At 46.1% G+C, this 15939-nt stretch overlaps 1 long non-coding RNA gene across 1 annotated transcript in view; it reads left to right on the top strand.

Annotated features, from left to right (window-relative positions):
* The window catches only part of LOC149366107 (uncharacterized), a 45511-nt gene that overhangs the window by 14211 nt on the left and 15361 nt on the right, over window positions 1-15939 (top strand). The window contains exon 2 of the long non-coding RNA XR_016283961.1: window positions 11034-11114. This is a non-coding gene — a long non-coding RNA (uncharacterized LOC149366107). The remainder of the gene's footprint in view (window positions 1-11033; window positions 11115-15939) is intronic.

Here is a 15939-nt window from a genome sequence, read left to right as displayed (position 1 = left end):
AGACAAGAGCATCCAACTGGCACTCATTTCGTGGGCCCAGGAAGTCGCCCCCACCTGGGGGCCACACCAAGCCCACCTGCCCTAAATCCCGCCAATCTATGGCAATAAAGTTGTGTCTCTCTCTCTCTCTCTTTTGTAGCATAATACGATCGAGACGCAGCTAAGGCTGCGTTGATGCATGACTTGATATGCCGCATTGCACCTGTCTTGAAATATCTATTCTAGCGAGTGACCTGCCTCTGTGCTTGAACGCTTCCCCTACAACGCTTGTCTTCCTCTTGTTTTATCTCTCTTTTCCTTTGAAAAAAAAAAAAACACTACTGTTTACAAGCTTTCCTTTCATCGTGGCCCCTGACTGTCTTCTGTGTCTGTCTTTTGAGGTACATGTTCTCTAACCTCGTGCTGGACAAATTATACACTCAGGGCCCTTCCACGCATGGCTTCTTTTTTACATTGTGTAGCTTCAAGCGAACTTGAGTAGTGCTGGGAGTAGGCTTCCCAGCCCGCAAGTATTGCTGCTGAAGGGGCTGTGCTACTGTCACCCATGTGTTGTGTATTATCGCGTTGATCGAATCCCTTCGATTCAGAGGAAACCTTATTTTGATAATCAGGAACTTTGAACTCTTTCCTCGAGGAATGATTGTACTCCGAATGACAAGTCCGGCAGCAGTGTCGTCTGCTCTTTTCACTCCTTGGGCAATGACTACCGTCCCGAATCCGCAAAGATCCGGCGTCTGAAGTGTATTGCTGTACCCAGTATATTTCCTGGTTACCAGAGCTATATGCAGCCGAAAATAGCAAAAAATGGCTGAGGCTTAGCTAAGGTTAAGCCTAGTCAGATGCGAAGCATATTGATGGCTAGGCTTGGTAATACATGGCTTTTTTTGGTTGACGTTCATCCCGCTCTTCATCGGTCTCTGTGGCACGCTGAAGCTTTCGCTTCTCGTTCAAATCAGCCCTGCTTCTAGGCGGCATCCCAACAGCTGGCCGCCTCGTAAGTGCCCGGAGAGCGAGGCAAGCTCAGCTTTATACCGCTGCTGTAGCGTCACGTGGTCAGCTGCAGCGCCTCTGATGTGGAGCCTCCACCGCCGCGGCCGACCGCGCGAGCCGGCAGCCCATCTCTCCTCTGCTGTGACGTCATGTTGTCACGTGGTCAGCCGCCGCGCCTCTGATGTGGAGCCCCCACCGCCGCGGCCGACCGCGCGAGCCGGCAGCCCATCTCTCCTCTGCTGTGACGTCATGTTGTCACGTGGTCAGCCGCCGCGCCTCTGATGTGGAGCCCCCACCGCCGCGGCCGACCGCGCGAGCCGGCAGCCCATCTCTCCTCAGCTGTGACGTCATGTTGTCACGTGGTGTCACGTGGTCACGCTCAAGGTCAATGGTAGCTCCACCGCCGCGCTCGACGGGCTGTAGTGTAGCTCTAGTAACATGCTTCGCATAAAAAAAACGGCGGAAGTTGGAGCGGGAGCAACCACCTCACGCAGTTCCTTAAACAAATGATGATTTCAGTCCAATGAACTGCATTAGTGAGAAAAATTGGAAAACAACTGAGGGCCATGAAGGCAGCAGCCATATGTTCCTGCCTGCTGTTAACAGCCAAACACTGAATTGTGTTGTTCAGGCTAACCCTCAAGACTTTCAAAATCATCGCCCAGCTACTTCAATAGTTGAATGGGCTACTCAAACAAATGATGATATTGTTACGTGACGGCCAGCCGATGAAGACAGGACTACATGACCGATGGCGAGGATACGATTTTAATGGCGGTGGGCCTCGCGCGAGAGCTCAGTGCGGTGTCACTGCCCGCATTGTCTTCTAGTCCGTGACAATACTGTCCCTCATAAGCATTCAGATGTAAGAGGAATAAAGCAGTCAAGGGTGCACCTTTTTAGGAAAAGTAAAGCAAATTCGAAATATTCGCACAGAAAATAAAAGCTTGAAAAAAATACAGTAATTTTAAGTCCAATACAGTGCAATCTACATTAAGAGCAACAAAGTTTCGCGTGGAAGAGTGTATAGTTGAGCAGCTAGGAAACGTTTCAAGCTGTGTTGTAGGCGTTACCGAAAAAAAGTAACTAAATACGTTACTCGTTACACTAAAAGAAAAAGAACGCGTTACCGCCCTACGTTACCGACAAAAAAAGGTAACGCGTTACCGTTACCGAAAAAAAGTATCGCACGTTACTTTGCCGTTACTCCATGGCCATAAATTTTAACCAGTGCGTCTTCGCTGTAAGAACTCAAGATAACAATATTATAAAGTTCACACTTCATATAATTCCAACTGCACAAAGAAAACATAGCTGAACTCAACAAATTTACAGTAATTCTGGTGTGCTTCTGCTTACGAAATTACGCGTAAATTGTGTAGCAATAAAGAAATGCTTAAATGTCATAGTTCGGGAAAAAATATCTTTGCGCACATAAACATTTTTTTTTTACTTGAACCTGCATAATTATCGCAAAAATGGAAGTGTTTACGGCAAGGTGTTAAAGGTCAGCTTCGCTTGCTTAGGAACTCAATAAACAGAAACGTAGCCGCATTTGTAGATAGAAACAGCCGGTTGACTGCAATCCCTCTCTTGGGGCCAGCTTGAAGTAAACTGGCGACATTCCTGAGTTTGCTCAGAAGAGGGAACTGCTTCCACAAAGAATGTGAGAGTGTCGCCTGAGAACGAGACCTTTTGGTTGGAAAACAAGCTTACGGAGAGACTGACTTACAGATTTCTGCAAATGGTCTATTGGTGGCTCGGCATGCGTCCACTCTTTATAGAGTTGTGTGTGTGAGTGTTTTGGGGGTGAAGACAAGTGTGTGCGTGTTCGTGCTTTTTTTTTTAGTTGAGGGCGTCGTCGAGGGCAGGCGTTTTTTGGCATGCATGCGAGCCGCAACAAGGGTCCTCGAGAACACCGGTAGATTTTGTTTATTTGCAACATCATAGTGAAGTTTGCGGTGCTGTACTTTGTTTTGCCGCATCCGGTTCGCGTTAGTGGACTGCCCATTATGTTCTTTCTCTTGTGCCCTCCGCACAACTGCAGAGAAGGGGGGTGACTCGTACTTAACCCAGCGGGATAAGGGGGGCGCCGGATAGCGGAGGATTACGGGAAAGGTCAAACTCCCTTCAGGTACGGATTCATTAGGTCGCATCCTGTGTGCACGTGCGTGGCTTTTGTCCCATGTCTGCAGCGGCGTGCGTTGACAGCTTGAAGCGCGGTCATCCGGGTATTGCCACGCTAGCTGCAGGCATGGGGAGCGACGATGCTGAACAGATGGCTTGAATTGACTTTCCTTGAACTTGGGTCAACCGCACGTTGGGAAAGTGAGAGTGTTCCCGAAGCTCGCAGCAGGAAAGCGTAATTCTCAAATCGTGATGGTAGAAAGTGTGCATATGTGTACGGTGTCGTGATGAGTTGCCTTCTTTCCCCAATCATTGATTGGTTCGGTTATCCTTTCCGAATTGTTGATTTTTTATGTTTTCCTTTCCCCAATAATTTATTGTGTGGATGTTCCTGTAGTTACCTGATTGGTTATTCTCCCAACCGAGGGCGGGGACATATATTTTAAAACCAGCTGTTTCGGCAGGACCGAGGGCTGGTTTCGTCACGTCGAGTCAGTCAAGTGTAAATATGTTTTCTCCTTGATTGTATCTTCCTTTGTGCTTTTAATTGTTATAAAAAGTTAACCTCTCCAGAAGTGTCCTCTTGCAATCTGATTGAGCAATTCGAATCTGCAAGACGTCAAGCATCCTACAACAATCATCTTCAACGCAATTCTCCTCTACGAGATCTTAAGAGAGGACTCTCAACTATCATTTTCGGCGTTTTTCTTTCTCAAAAAAGAGGCGCAGGGGGGCAATTGAAATAAAAAGTAACTAGTAACGTGACACCTCACGTTACCGAAAAATGTTAACGTAAGTACGTTACCCGTTACACTTTCGAAATGGTAACGAGTACGTTACTAAGTTCCCGAAAAAAGTAATGCGTTACCGGTAACGACGTTACTTGTAACGCGTTACCGACAACACTGGTTTCAAGGCAGCGTTCTTGGTCACAGGAGGAACCGTGATGAGCTCGCCTAAAGCACAAAAATTGACAACTCAGCGTGCAACATTGCCTGCCTATTTTCATAATAGTACAATTTCCATGCCATTTTTTACTGGAAAACGCGTTCTGTCCGAGCTAGTACATCATGGACAAACGTTCATTAATTCACTTGAAAAAAAAAATGGTCTGGCTTAGCTTATGGTTAAGCCTACGATGCGAAGCATACCGTCGGCGGAGGCTGCCCGTCCGCAAGCGAGCGCACGAGTTGAGCCCCAGCTTTCACAGCTGTTGTGACGTCATATCACGTGGCGCGCCGATGTAGGTCAAGTGGTAGCTACGCGGCCGCGCGCGGCGCAGCCAGTAAGAGCTCGGTTGTGCGGCTAGTATGCTTCGCATAAAAATTATTATTGCGCTGCCTCGTCAGTCGCGGCCACGGTGTAGTGGTCGCGGCACTTCTTTTATAAAGAAGTAATGCCTTTCTATACTTTCATTGGACTGCTTCGCCCAAACCCGCAGATATGATTGTTTTCCGGGGAGCTCTCGTTTCGCATAGCATCATGACTGCCCGCTTCGGGCAATATGCGGCCGCAGCGTCTGGACGTCCAAGGCGCCGCAAATCGCCTCGCGCGAAGCCAGAGCAGGGGAGGCGAGGGGTCGGGGACGCACGCCGCGGTGCGGCGAAAGGAGCGGCCGTGTTCAAAACATGGCCTCTGAGATTACCTTCTGTGCTCGTTTAAACGTGAGCGCGGGGGGGGGGGGGGGGGGGGTGATCTCGGAGGTCATGGCCAAATACGACACCCCTCCCCACCCACACAGGGAAGGTAACGTCCACAGGCGTCACAGCGAATACCTGATTTTGGGTCATCTTGTTCTTCGCACTGGCGGTGTTCGCGGTTTACAAGTGGGAAGCTGTGAAAGCGTCGGGCACTCCCAGGGCTGAATCCTCCACTGGCGGAGCTTCGTGCTGTACAGCTGCTATTTTGCGGGATAGCTTAAGTAGCTCGGTCTGCTGAAGTCCTGGCATTGGCCGTCGTCCTTCGTCAGTCGGGAAAAAGTCCAAAATATAGAAGTAAATCATTAAAATAAAATAGTCACAATAGCGCGGAGGTAGAGAGTGATGCTGCAGCTCGGAATTGTGCCTGTCGTCTCACGTAACCGATGAGCGATGCGGATGTGCGAGGCTTATCGAGTGACCGAACATACCGCCGCCACCACAGCGCCGGTGCGGCCGCGTGGATTCCCCTTCGCGTCCTCTACACATTAATTATTTCAATAGATAATCTCTGTTTCAGTCATGGGAAACCAGCAGGAAACTGATTTGACTTTTCGGGCCAAACCATGAAATCCCCCATTTTGTTCAGCCCTCGGGGCGCCCCCTAAGCACGGAGGGCGCGGTTCGTTTGAACCCGTGATAATCCGGCCCTGGTTACTATGCTTCTTTTCCACTGTATTAACCCAGTTTTTACCTGTCGTTGAATGCTCTCTTTCTCCGTCCTTGTGTCCTGCATACTTGCTGGTTAGTCTCCTAGTTCTTCTCAGCCACTGTGAGTCAACCCTTTTTCGGTAAAAGTATTTAAGTACCCTAGCTGGCCACCTGTTATCGTCGTTTTTCCTCCGGCGTTCTTCATATAACATTTTACTCTGAGATTCGCGTGCTTCAGACGATGCCCAGCCCATATCCCCCTGCACTTCCTAGTTTGTGGTTTTGCCGTGGACACCTTGCGCTAATCTTCTAACAGCTCTCTGATTTACTTCTAATCTCGACTGAACTTCTCCCCTTAATCCCAGAACCGCACTCCCGAAAGTAAGCCCCGGTACCATTATTCCTTTCCAAATACCTCTCAGAACATCATTTTTGCTGTACCCCCATAATGCCCTATGTTTGATCATCCCGGCATATCTTCGCCCTTTTGCCTTAACAGACTGTTCGTGCTTTTCCGTGCATGTCTGTCTTTCGCTTACCCATACCCCGAGATATTTGTATTCGGCCACTGTGCGTATATCACAGCCTTGTACTGCAAGCACCTGATCAGTTGTACCGTTGAAAATCGTCGTACCTGACACCTGACTTAGTTGCGCTAAAGCTGAAACCTAGGACGTCTCTTTCGTCTCCACAACAATTAAAAAAAGTTTGCAAACCTTCCTGCTTATCTGCTAACAATGCAATATCGTCCGCATAGATTAAATATGGGAGCCATTGCTCAATGACCTTTCAGCCTAACATGTACGGCAGATTATAACGTAGGTTACTTTCTTGTAGCCTTCTTTCCACATTTATCATATAAAGCATTATCAGCGGTGATGGAGGAAAACCTTGCCTTAATCCTTTGCGTACCTCGAGTGTTGTCAAACTTTTATCTCTTCCGGTCTAATTTAAACTTTGTTATCTCGGTATATATCCAGTATGAAATCAGTTAACTCATGACCGATACCTTCATCTTTTAATAAGTTCAACAGGAGTTCCGTGCTCACGTGCTCACGTGTACGCGTGCACCGCTTATGTCCAGGAAGGCTAAATACAGTTGTCTCTTCTCTGTCTTAGCTATTTCTGTGCACTGGCCAAGCACAAGCAGACTATCATCTAAGTGTCTATATCTTCTGAATTCGTTTTGGAGTTCTCCGATTATCTTATTACGTCCCACCCATGAGTGCATATTTAATTTCACCGCCTGCATATAACAGATTTCATCGTAATCGGTCTGAAGGATTTTATGTGCGTCATATCTCCTTTCAATTTATAATTCAAGTTCATTTTACTCTGTCTCCAACTGTGCGTCGTTTGATCATGTCTTATCTGCCTACAGTGCTTTTATCACCGTTTCCTTGTATCTTGGGCCAAATGCACTAACCAGCTTGATTGGAATTTCGTCTATCCCTGCAGATGTGCTTTTACGAATATTTGCTTCCGCCATCTTCCGGTTAAGACTGGTCAGTTCCAAGCTGCTTTCTATTATGGTGTCCTGCGTGGCTCCCTCATTTCGGAAGATTTCCCTATCATCGCTCCTAAATTATTCAGCTATAACTGATGCAACGTAGTTCACAGCGTCGTCTCCCTCTAAGGACTTTTCCTCAGCGGTGGCTCAGTGGTTATGGTGCTCGGCTGCTGACCCAAAAGACGCGGGTTCGATCCCGGCCGCGGCGGCTGGAATTTCTTTGGAGGAGAAATTCTAGAGGCCCGTGTACTGTGCGATGTCAGTGCACGTTAAAGAACCCCAGGTGGTCGAAATCTCCGGAGCCCTCCACTACGGCGTCTCTCATAGCCTGAGTCGCTTTGGGACGTTAAACCCCATAAACCAAACCATTCTGAACGCGTTCCTGTTTCCTTTTATTCGTTTTACCCAGCCTGCTTTTATGGTTCTAGAATTTTATAGGCTCCCCTTTAGTTGCATCGCGAACTTTAGCCAGTCAGCGACCAGTGCACTGCTTGATTTTAGCCTAGACGATAATCTGAACTTACTGTTTCTTTTGTCGAAAACATTCCTATTTTTGGTCTACTGTACTTCCTGTTTAGATAACTGGATCCTCTTTGCTTCCCTCTGTTCCCTTGAAGATACCCGTCGTTGTTCGATGGCCTCCTAAATGTCCTTGTTCCACCAGCTTCGTGGATTCCTCTTCCTTCTCCAGTGGTTAATTCCTGTTACATGTATCAGTTTTGTGCTGATGAGTAGTTATAGCTCGTTATAATCCCACTTTTCCAAGGGGCTTTTCTTTATTGCTTCCTCTATGACGGCCGCTATTAGCGCTATTTGTTTGTTTGTCGTTTAAGTTTTTTCTCCTCTACGCTTCTCTGCATTTTTCTTTCTATCAGGGCTCCCAACTGCAGACTAATAGGCATATGTTTACTTCACAGTGTACCCCCCCCCCCCCCCCCCCCTTTTCGTCTATATACATTTTTGCGAGCTTGCTATAGATTCACTTCGACGTTAGGCAGTATCCAGTGGTAGTCTGCCTGTTACGGAATTCCCACGTGATTTGACCGTCACATTTAGTTTCTAATAGGTTGTGCCGCTCGCAGAAGTCTAGCATTAACTTCCCGTTACAATTTGTGTATCTATCCAGGTCCCCCATCTGCAAACTGTTTTATATCGTCATTGAGGCACTTAACTAGATCATTTAGTCAAATCTAACGGTGCACCCTCTATCGTCAGCCGCCGCAAATACACTCGAACCCGGCGGCCAACTCTGTGCGGTGCAGGCGTCAGTCCAAGCCACGCGCTCGAGCATTCGAATTATGTTTGCGGGCAACGGTAATTTTACTGGAACCTTGGGCGACTCGGCAAAAAAACTATATTGCTGCATTGTGTGCACTGTGAACTCGGATACGTCTATATGGGAGTAAAAAAGGGAGTAAGCTGTCGTCTAGCACACTCCCTTTAATGGGCACGAAATTCTGCCCAAGTTCCGGAATGGATTTATATGCGGAATACTTTTCTTGTCAACAGATTTATATTCCCACCGGAAAACATAGTAACTTGAGGCGGTTAGCAATGTAAGGAGGCTTTTATTTATTTATTTATTTATTACCTCAAAGGCCCCGGTTGTGGGGCATTACATGAGGGATGGGCGGATTACATGCAGATTATATAAAGATTACTGATTACATAAGGATGGCCTCAATCTTTTTCTTGAAGTCGATGCAGTTGACGATGAGTACGGCTTCCGGCGGCAGATCGTTCTAGTCCCGAGGTGATATGACAAAAAAAGAACGGAAATGAGATGTAGTTCTTGCAGCGGGTGGGTATACGGTCTTGATGTGGTTGTTGCGGCTAGAAGGACGATGAGCTGTTGATATGATAGATGATGCTAAAGGTGAATGATGGAACTTGTGGAATAGGCACAGTCGAGATATTTTTCTTCTAGTTTCAAGGTTAGGCAAGGATGCTCTGGGTTTTAAAAGGGACACGCTAGTATAGTAAGAGTAGTGACAATAAATAAAACTGATAGCGCGGTTTTGAACTTTTTCAAGGATTATAGAAAGGTTAGATCGATGAGGATCCCATACTGCTGATGCGAATTCTAGTTTAGGTCGGACGAATGTTTTATAAGCTAATAATTTTACAGAAGGGGTAGCAAAACGAAGATTTCGACGTAGGAAGCCAAGGGTGCGGTTAGCGTCGTTAGCGATGTTCGTGATATGTGAAGACCATGCTAGGGTATGAGTTAAGGTGATGCCAAGATACTTACAGGAAAGAACAGATGATACTTCAGAACCGAAAAGAACATATTTTGAGGGAATATGGGATTGCCTGCAATGAAAAGAAATTATGCATGTTTTAGTAATATTAAGGGACATTAGCCAATGCTTGCACCAAGTTTCGATTTGGGTTAGATCAGTTTGGAGGGTGTCAGAGTCAGTTCTGCTGGTAATAGGGTGGTAGATTACGCAATCGTCGGCAAATAATCGGATGTTCGAGTTGACGTTAGAGGGAAGATCGTTAATGCAGATTAGAAAAAGCAAGGGTCCAAGCACTGTGCCTTGTGGTACACCTGAAGTAACGGGGGAAAGAGGTGACGATGATTTGTTAGCGTAGACAAATTGCTCTCTGTTGGTCAAAACATTTTGTAGCCATTTTAACACCAAGTGGCTAAGGTTAAGACGTGAAAGTTTTAGTAGTAATCTTTTGTGGGGTACCTTATCGAAACCTTTTCAAAGTCAAGGAAGAGCGTGTCAACGGGAATGTTTAAGTCAAGATGAGAACTAAGATCATTAATAAAAAGGGCTAGTTGGGTGTCACAGGAAAGTCCTTTTAAGAAGCCGTGTTGGCTAGGATGAAAAAACTTGACCGAAACTAAAAATTTAACGATGTGAGAATAAATAACATGTTCCATTAGTTTTGAACAGATGCTCGTAAGAGAAATAGGGCGGTAGTTTTTGCATGAAAACGATGAACCTTTCTTGGGGACTGACGATCTTACCGATTTTCCAGTCTTGCGGAAGCACGCCAGATGGCAATGACTGTTGAAAAAGAAGGCACAAAATGACACTAACCACGTTTTTAGCATTTTTTAGCACTTTAGAGTTCAAGCCATCAATGCCAGATGACGATGACACTTTCAATGATTCAATTAGTTTCCTAATACCATTGCTATCGAACAAAATGTCTGGCATAGCTGGATGATCGAAGACGCTGCATCGGAGGTCCTGAGGATAGCAAATGCACAAGGTTGAAACATCGGGTAAAATCTTCGTTAATGCTTGAACTTGGCTTATTTTGTAAATCGAATTTGTTTCCGCTGGCAACTGCATGTATTCCGTATTTTTAGTGGGGCAAATCTACCCCACTGCTTGGGCTGAATACCCTGCTCTGTAAAAGAAGTGCTCTAGAGAACTGCTTACTCGCTTTTCACTCCTTTAGTGCTTAGAGTGTAGATACAACCTTTGTGAAAAGTCTTCACGGCACGTGGTTTTGCTTTCGAGTGAGCCCTTACTACGTCTATGAAGAACAAAAGGTTCTGAAATGTCACGATTTGGCTGTCTTCACTCTGCGGAGATTTAGATCTTCAGGAATTCCGTAGCGTTCCCCCTACACTCAAAAACCAAACTACGTGACCCGAAGACATTTGAACAGGGGTGTAGCTGAGTCTGAGGGCTATAGTGCATTCTTGTATACCCTTACCGCGATGTTTGTGATGTAATGGTGGCGAGACCCTGCCAGGCAGTTGCTGACCAAGGCATACTGCAGATCGTGTTAACTACACTCCGTTTCATATATCACTCAATACATTGGAAAGGAAAAAAATATGTTCCGGTCTGCACGGATCTCTAAACTACGGCGGCGAAAGACACACACCGTACGTTTGTTTGGTGGCAGCGTCATGGAGAAGCCCAGCGAGTAGTATTGCTCCCGTGTGTTGCGCAGCTCGGGAACCCTGTACGTATTGCGCTCACATCGAAGCATGTAGGCAACGCCAAGATTAGACTGCATTTTGATTGTTGAGAGTGTTTATGCTCAGTTGGTCACGTGTGCTGTGCCTCCATTTCCGAACGCAGGCTCAGCGCGGGTTCTCAAGTTCATTGACCTCTATGGCCTGAACAAGCCGCGCCTGGAGAGGATAACCGCCGCCAATACAGGTAAGCAGGACTGCTCTCCTAATCAACGAGGTCACTCTGTTATCCTAACTGCTATAATGCTTGTATATTGTAGATAGAAACACGCAGGCTTCTGTAATGAAAAATGAGGTGTGTATCGTGAAAAGCGTAACTTTGTCCCGCCTCGGTGGCTTAGTGTTTAAGGCGCTCGTCTGTTGAGTCGAAGTAACCGGGTTCGAACCCGACCGTAGCAGCTGCGTTCGTAGTACTTTGGAATTGCAGGGGACATTTAGGCAAGGTAAGCGACATAAAAGAAATCTTTGCTTCACTCTCTCCTCCTGTCGCCGTTTGCACACAAGAAACGAACCTGGGTCCCCAGCACACAGATGTGCTTAAGAAGTAAAATGTCTTCCGCCGTGATCGAGAGCAGGCGAGCTGGCTTTCGGGCGGAGTCGCCAGTATGGTACAAAATGGAGTCGCAGCTCGTGATGCAGAACTTAAAACTAGATCAGAGGCTATGGCAGCCACGATGCTTCATCATCATCATCATCATCATCATCAGCCTGACTACGCCCACTGCAGGGTAGAGGCCTCTCTCATGTCTCTCCAATTAACCCTGTCCTTTGCCAGTTGCACCCGCAAACTGCTTAATCTCTTCCGCCCACGTTTCGTTCTGGCGCCCCCTGCTACGCTTGCCTTCTCTTGGAATCCACTCCGTTACCCTTAAGGACCAGCGGTTATCTTGCGTTCGCATTACATGCCGTGCCCAAGCCCACTTCTTCCTCTTGATTTCAACTAGGATGTCATCAACCCGCGTTTGTTCCCTCACCCACTCCGCCCTCTTCCGATCTCGTTACTTTAAACCTATCAATTTTCTTTCCATAGCTCGCTGCGTTGTCCTTAACTTAAGCTGAACCCTATTTGTTAGCCTCCATGTTTCTGCCCCATAGGTGAGTACCGGTACGATACACCCGTTGCATAGTAAAAGCATAACAGTGTGCTCCGTGTACCTCGAGCCGCACAACTAACTCGCAGTGAGTTAGAGAACCTTTTAAAAAAACTGCCAGAGCATTACCTGGTAGCTGGAGACTTCAATGCACATTCCTCGTTTTGTGGAAGTGAGAAAACAGATACCAGAGGTCAGATTAGAAGATTTAATTCTATGTAGTTATGTTTGTTGGTTGAACTCTGGTAAACCCACATATTGCTCTCCAACCTCGGGGAAAATTAGCTGTTTAAATCGGTTTTTAGTGATTTAAAATCGGATGTTCCATACGATTCATATCGTCATTAGCCTTACTACGCCCACTGCAGGGTAGAGGCCTCTCCCATGTCTCTCCGATTAATCCAGAATTTGCCAGCTGCACCCGCAAACTTCTTAATCTCTTCCGCCCACCTAACTTTCTGTCGCCCCCTGCTACGCTTGCCTTCTCTTGGAATCCACTCCGTTACCCTTAAGGACCAGCGGTTATCTTGCCTTCGCATTACATGCCCTGCCCAAGCCCACTTCTTCCTCTTGATTTCGACAAGGATGTGATTAATCCTCGTATTTGAAGTGATCATCTCCCTGTCATAATAACTCTGTCTACCTCGCCAGCAGTCGCCTCGACAAAAGCATGGCGATGGAAGCTACATTTAGCTGACTGGGCATTGTTTAGAGGAAAAGCCAGTTTGGAGAACATAAATTCAGAAAATCTTAACCTAGATTTAATCAATGAAATGTACGCTACATGCATCCTTACTGCCGCACTTGTATCAATTCCAAAATTCACAGGAGTGATACGCCAGAACCACAAAGTGTGCTATACACGAGAATGTAAAGAGGCAAAAGAAGAACAACAAAAAAAGTAAGGCCTGCGGAGTGTCTCGTAGGTACGGAAAACACGATAACCTTACAATCTTAAAAAAAGCGGTAGCACAAGTACGGTACATTCGGCGCAATGCCAAGAAAACATCATGGAAAGCTTATGTGTCTTCTATCAGTAGGTCAACTGCACTGAAAGCGATGCTGCAACAGCTTCGACAACTAAATGGCAGCTACTCAGCGCTCACAATTCTTCTTTTGACATCACCTGGTACGCAAACAAGTATAGGGGAACAGGCAAAAATATTTGGGGAACGGAGCACTTCGATGTTTATTCTAGTTAACACTTTGCCAAGTCATTTTTAAAACACCAAGATATGGCCGGAAAACAGACTTCCAACAAGTGGAGGTGCGAACGAACAATACAACAATTAAATTACACTGCAAGAAATAAATAGAGTACTGCCTGCCAGCAAAAAAACTGTTCCAGGAGCCGACCAGGTACACTATGTAATGCGTGCCCATCTTTCACAGCCTGTCGTTGCGGTACCTATGAATTTCTTTAACAAAATATCCATAGAAGGAGAAATACCTAAAGAGTGAAAAAGAGCTATTATAGTACATTTTTGGAACCTGAAAAGGTGCCAACCTCTACTAGTAGCTATAGGCCAATAGCCCTTGCATGCTGTTTTGCCAAAATCTTTTGGAAGTGCTCGAATATAAGATTGAACTTTGTCCTTGAATCACGCGGACTTCTCGACATTCATCAATGTGGTTTCAAAAATGCATGCTCAACAACTGAACACCTAGTTCTTCTACAAAATACAGTCCGAGAAGCTTTTATACACAAACAACGCTGTCTTCCTGTCTTTTTTGAAAAGGAGAAGGCGTATGGCACAAGCTGGAGGTTCGGGATTCTTCGCGAACAAGCTGAGCTTGGCATCTGGGACAGGATGTTAAACTGCCTAAGTGTTTTCCCGTCCAACCATTCTTTTCATGCACGCCTAGGCTAAACACTTTCAAGGAATTTCATTGAGGAATACGGAGTACCTCAGCGGTATATTTTAAGCACAATAGTGTTTGCTACAAAAATGAATTACGTAGCGCAAATAACCCTGTAGTTCATTTTGTACCCAGACTACGTTGATCTTCAAATAGCATACACATCCTGCAATGTGCCCCGCCGCGGTGGCTCAGTGGTTACGGCGCTCGGCTGCTGACCCGAAAGACGCGGGCTCGATCCCGGCCGCGGCGGCCGAATTTCGATGAAGGCGAAATTCTAGAGGCCCGTGTACTGCGCGATATCAGTGCACGTTAAAGAACCCCGGGTGGTCGAAATTTCCGGAGCCCTTCACTACGGCGTCCCTCATAGCCTGAGTCGCTTTGGGACGTTAAACCCCAAAAAACCAAACCAAACATCCTGAATGTAGCAGAATACGGGAGTCAAGTACAGCTGTCAATACACAAACTAGTGACAAGGGCAGATAAGAACGTATTCCAATTCTCCACACAGAAAACAGTGGCTGTTTTGTTCTTGCTCAAATGAGGCCTCCAAGGTGATCCCACCTTAAACCGAAACGAAAGCGAATTTCCTGCAAAAAAAGGAAATAAGTTTCTACGAATTCCATTTCACAAAAAACTCACATGTCTACCTCACAGAAACGCTCTCAGAAAGAAGGCCTCACAGTCCCTGAATATACTCAAAGTACTTTCACGCGCCGCGGCGGCTCAGTGGTTATGGCGCTCCTGCTGACACAAAAGACGCTGGTTCGAATTTCGATGGAGGCGAAATTCTAGAGGCCTGTGTACTGTGCGATGTCAGTGCACGTTAAAGAACCGCAGGTGGTCGAAATTTCCAGATCCTTTCACTACGGCGTCTCTCATTGGCTGAGTTGCTCTGAGACGTTAAACCCCATAAATCAAAACACTGGGGATCCGACAGAGCACGTCTTTTTACAAATCTACCACTATGTAGTATGTTTACCTTAGATTATGGATGTGTAGTGTACGGGTCAGCGAGACCAACCTACCTTAAACGACTAGGTCCGGTACAAAACCTAGGATTGCTTCTCTCATCTGGTGCATACAGAGCATCCCCATGAATAGACTTTAGTTCGAAACCGACGAACCGCCGCTCACAGATAGAACAATGCTTATGTGCGTCTACACACTGAAAATAATGTCCCGAGACTCCCTACCGAAATTCTTCTGTTATCCCATAGTTACAAAGTAGCCTTCGATGATTCTGTTGAATAATAAGCCCCATCATTCAGAGCTGTGCTATTACGCTTCGAAGATAAATGTCAAGTGTTAGGATTGCTAGACGCCCTACCTGAAATTGTCACAAGACGCAATACACTGCCGTCGTGGTGCAGCCTACCCTCTGTGTGTGAGTTCACATGAACACACCTTTGCAAAAAACAAATACCATATGAAAACATACTGCAGGGATATCTGGCTATTAAAGAAAAATGTGCAAGCTACTCAGATGGCTGAAAATTGAAAAGTAATGTCGTGAGGGCTGCGGTACACGGACAATAGGAAAAGGTAACAAGACTGCCGAATTGTGCATCAATTTTTAACTGCTTAATGTTATGCTGTGTGTGTAGCTGTGCACAGAAAAATGAATTACGATATTGAAAACCCCATAGTTTACACTGATTCACTGGGCACCACACTCCGTGAAGCCCACCTTGGGAGAATGGAAGTCGTGCATGCATCTGGAACGTTTAATAGAACTAATCTTAGGTCGACTTCGCACTGGACAAAACAAGGAAAACCCCTGTGTGCAAAATGAGATGAACTCACAGTAAACCACATTTGATTCTGATGCTCCAAACTCGAAAAACTGAGAAAATATTACTTCACTCAATTTTATAAAGAATGCATCTCTTTTCATCAAGTGCTGCTCTGAAGTGAAAAAGGAGTTGTTGACATGTCTTATGTTTTTAGCCTTTTAAGGAAAATAGGTTTTCTTAAAATTGCTATTCTTACCCGGTGCTTCGCTTGATTTTATAATACACCTTAGCCACTTTCTGACTCCTGAGAAGAAGGCTGAGGCCT

Source organism: Amblyomma mixtum, chromosome 1 (assembly GCF_055824585.1).
Source record: "Amblyomma mixtum isolate Tamu chromosome 1, ASM5582458v1, whole genome shotgun sequence".
NCBI lineage: Eukaryota > Metazoa > Arthropoda > Arachnida > Ixodida > Ixodidae > Amblyomma > Amblyomma mixtum.
Note: the sequence above shows the minus strand (reverse complement) of the source record. Positions and strands in the feature narration are given on the sequence as shown.